This window comes from Lampris incognitus, chromosome 7 (genome assembly GCF_029633865.1).
Source record: "Lampris incognitus isolate fLamInc1 chromosome 7, fLamInc1.hap2, whole genome shotgun sequence".
Lineage (NCBI taxonomy): Eukaryota > Metazoa > Chordata > Actinopteri > Lampriformes > Lampridae > Lampris > Lampris incognitus.
The window spans coordinates 38876298-38881116 of NC_079217.1; positions in this window are offsets into that span (position 1 = coordinate 38876298).

Genomic DNA, 4819 nt, shown 5'->3' on the forward strand with positions numbered 1-4819 from the left:
CTACCTCTGCTGCCGTCGTGGAGGACAAGGGAATAGCCTCTGGCCACCTGGTGGCCCTGTCCACAATAGTGAGGAGGAACGTATAACCACGGGAGGGGGGCAGGGGACCCACCAGGTCAACATTGACGTGGTCAAACCGCCTCTCTGGAACCACAAACGGCGCCAAAGGGGCCTTGGTATGGCGGTGCACCTTGGCGCGTTGGCACGCCACACAAGAGCCGGCCCAGGCTCTAACATCCTTACGGAGCCCAGGCCAAACAAACTTGACGCTCACCAATTTGGTCGAGGCCTTCACTCCCGGGTGGGAAAGGCCGTGGACGGTGTCGAAAACTCGGCGCCGCCAGGAAGTAGGCACCAGGGGGCGCGGTTGACCGGTGGAGATGTCACAGAGGAGGGTGGTGTTGGCCGCGTCGAACGTCACGTCCTCCAGCTGTAGCGCCGTAGGGGTCGACCGGTAGTCTTGAACGGTCGCGTCCTTGGCTTGGTCCGCTGCCATAGCGGCGTAGTCGAGTCCCAAGTGAACGGCGTTAACAACCGCCCGTGAAAGGCAGTCGGCGACGGAGTTATCCTTGCCCGACACGTGTTGTATGTCCGTGGTAAACTCGGAAACCGCCGCGAGATGACGCTGCTGACGCCCAGACCACGGTTCTGAGGTTTTGGCCATACAGAACGTCAGCGGTTTGTGGTCCACGAAAGCGGTGAACTGTCGGCCCTCCAATAGGAACCTAAAGTGTCTGGTTGCGAGGAAGAGACCCAGTAGTTCCCTATCAAAGGTGCTGTATTTGCGCTCGCTCTCACGGAGTTGTTTACTGAAGAACGCCAACGGCTGCCAGCCCCCCCCCCACCCACTGCTCACACACGGCCCCCACGGCGTAGTCGGAGGCATCCGTTGTAAGGGCTATGGGGGCGGCAGGCGACGGGTGAGCTAGCAGCGCAGCGTTGGCCAGCGCGGTCTTGGCGGCCACAAAAGCCTCGTCCATCCCCGAAGACCAGTGCAGCTCGTCCTTAGACTTCTTACCCCGCAGGGCCTCATACAGGGGACGCATGATGTGGGCGGCACGGGGCAGGAAACGGTTATAAAAGTTCACCATGCCCAGGAATTCCTGCAGCGACTGTACAGTGCGGGGGCGGGGGAACATGGTGACAGCCTCAACCCTGGCAGGGAGGGGAACGGCCCCCTGTGGAGTGATGTGGTGCCCGAGGAAGGTGATGGACGACTCCCCGAACTGACACTTAGCTGGGTTGATGATGAGGCCGTGTTCGCTGAGCCTGTCAAACAGCTGTCTGAGGTGCGTCATGTGTTCCTCCGCCGACGCGCTGGCCACGAGGATGTCGTCTAAGTACACAAACAAAAATGGCATGTCACGGAGCACAGAATCCATAAGGCGCTGAAACGTCTGCGCCGCCCCTTTAAGGCCGAAAGGCATACGTAAAAACTCAAAGAGCCCAAAGGGTGTGATGACAGCCGTTTTTGGGACATCCAGTGGGTGGACCGGCACTTGGTGATACCCCCGCACTAAGTCGATTTTGGAATAGATGGCAGCGCCCGCCAGGTGGGTAGAGAAATCTTGTATGTGCGGTATGGAGTACCGGTCGGGGGTCGTGGCATTGTTTAGGCGACGGTAGTCCCCGCACGGGCGCCAACCCCCGTTGGCCTTAGTAACCATGTGAAGAGGGGAAGCCCACGGGCTGTCAGAACGGCGGACAATGCCGAGGCGCTCCATAGTCGAAAACTCCTCCCTGGCTATTGCGAGCTTGGCCGAGTCGAGGCGTCGGGCCCGGGCGTAAACTGGGGGCCCCACTGTGGTGATATGATGTTCCACGCCGTGCTTGGCCACCGCCGAGGAGAAGGTGGGTGTGGTCAGCTCGGGGAAATTTGCGAGCAGGCGTTGGTATGGATCCCCGGTGGAGAGTGTGTTAGCGAGGCACAGCGCTCCAGCGCCCCCAAGCGTGCAGGGGTATGACGCAAAAGAGACGGCATCAATCACGCGACAGTTTTTAACATCCACCAGCAGGTTGAAAGCACAGAGGAAATCCGCACCTAGGAGCGGGGTGGATACAGCAGCCATCACAAAGTCCCAGCCGAAACGTCGGCCGCCAAAACACACGTCCACATGTCTGATACCGTACGTCCGAATGGACGTGCCGTTGGCGGCGTCCATCTGGGGGCCGTGACTGTCGGTCATCGTGTCCACAGCTTGTGCTGGTAGTATGCTGCGTTGAGCGCCAGAGTCAACCAGCAGCCGCCGGCCCGACAAGGAGTCTCTGATGAACAACAGCTTGCAGTCACGGCCGGCGCCCATAGCCGTTAACGAGCGCCGGCCTTGGCGTTTCCCTGAACCCTGTAACTGCAGGGTTTGCGACACCGTTTTGCTTTTGCCCCAAACCTGGCATGGTAATAACAGAGCCCGTCGTCAGGTTGGCGGCGGGCTGTCACCGCAGCCGCGGTGTCCATATAGTCGTACACAGGTGGTGGTGGGGTGGTCTGGTGGGGTAGCAGGGCATGCACAAACTGTTGCCGGTTGGCCAGGAAAACCCTGTCTGCTTCAGCAGCCAGAGAACGGTAGTCCTTGGAGGCGGCGAGAGGAGAACTGGCCAGTGCTGTGCGTACAGGTGCGGGGAGCTGCCTCAGAAAAATGTGTGTGAAAAGAAAGGCCGGATCAGCCGATCCCAGCACAGACAGCATTTTTTCCATTAAATCAGACGGTTTGCCGTCGCCGAGGCCATTCGGGGACAGTAAACGGTCTGCCTTCTCCAGCTCCGACAGTTCAAATAGTTTCAGGAGGAATGTCTTTATAGCATTGTACTTGCCAGCAGCTGGCGGAGCTTCCAACAGTGTCATTGCTCGCGCCGTTGTCGATGCGTCTAACGCCGCCACTACGTAGAAGTACTGCGTTGCATCCTGCGTTATCCCTCTCAGCTGGAACTGGGCTTCCACATGTTGAAACCACGGCCGTGGATTATGCTGCCAAAAGTCGGGTAGCTTCACAGTAGCGGTGTAAATGCTAGCGTTAGCAATAGCCATGTTGTTAGCACCGGCGTCGTCGTTGTCAAACATACTCGTATTAGTTGTTCGATCACGTCGGGGTCACCAATGTGGAGTTAGAAAACAACGAGACAGGAGACGTGAGAGTAGACGTAGTCGAGGTAGTTTACTAGCTCCAACTTTACATGTCATATATTCGACAACGACACTGAACTCCTTGGACCGGAAGCGGAAGTGCATTCTCTCTTAGGTGAATGTCTCTAGTTATATAGATGTGGGTCACCACACTCTCCAGATTGTTGACCTCGAGTCGTGATCTTTGAGCAGCGAAGAGAACACCCGCGTGACTCAAAAGTCTCTCACGCGCTGCAGATGCTGGGAGACTCGTGGTGATTTTGAGTGACAACTTCTTTAGTTGGGGAAAGGAATGAAAAAGAGCTATACCTCCAAATAAAGCGACACGTGGTCTCTTCACAAACTATTTATATCCTATGCAATATAGCAGGAACTCAACTTCTCATATGTTTAGTCAGCCTACTTTAAAGAGATTACGCATTAATTTATTAAAATTACTTTTACCCCCGAAAGCAAAGGAGCTACACTTTAAAGTATTTAATGATATATATCCCTCGGGAGAACTACTTCGACAAAGATTCGGCCTTGATTACAATAACTGTATATTCTGTAATGAAGAAATAGAGACCACGGATCACTTGTTTTTCTTTTGTCTTTATAGCAACACTTTTTGGTGTGACTTGTATGATTGGCTTGAACCAAGAATCTTTTCTCTTTCCCAATTTAACAGAAATGAGATTACATTTGGAATTATAATGGGGATAAGGAAATTGAACTTTTGTTAAATACTTTATTTATTTTTGGTAAATTTTTTTATTCATAAATGTAAATGCACTAAGACACAACCCTTATTGGTGGTCTTTAAAAGAGAACTAAAACTGTATTGCAAATACAACATTGACTAACGTTCCCTACAGGTTCTGCTTATGTTTTAAAGAAGATGTTTTCATCTAATGTTCAAAGAACATTTTAAGGATGTTTACCATTTCAAATAATGTTCCTATAACGTTAACTGTTAACAAAGGAAGAACGTTTCAGGTGCAACATTCTGAGGATGTTTTGGGGATGTTGTTGAGGTAACAGGTTACGGAATGTTCTTCTGTAAAACATTCCTGCAATGTTACATGATAACAAAGGAAGGACAATTGCAAAGCAACATTTTGAAAATGTTTTCAGGATGTTAGGCCTGAAATTACAGCACGTTTTTCTGTAACACTGGGGAAGTGCAGGAATGTGGAGACGGAGAGATCGAGTCGAGTCAATTCCGTTTACTCGCCACACAAAACGACACCGATACAGCACAATCTCTCGTGGCAACCAGCTAACCGCTAGGCTGCTGCAAACATGGCTCCACCCCGGAAACTCTAAGCAGTGCCTACGTCAGCACTCTGAACGTCTGCCTTAAAGGAGCAGCAGCCCCTGGTGAATATACTCTCAGTTGCGTAGCACTACAACACGTTCCCAGAATGTTATCCTAGGAGGTTCTGTGGACGCAACGAAAACTTCCCGCTGAAAACACTAAGAGAACATTCTGAGATTTTTTTCCCCCAATATTGTCAGAACGTTTTTATAACAAAAAATTACTAGCTGGGTTTCCACTCCGCAGATTTCCATGTGTCTTCCTCCCGTAGAAACGAAACACGAGCAGCTCCTTAATAAGATTCTGATTCTAATCTGACGACGCCTGCTTCCAGTCACCGCCCCTTTTGGTACGATGCGTACTGCGCATGCTCGCTGGCGTAGCCGGTAATGGCGGCG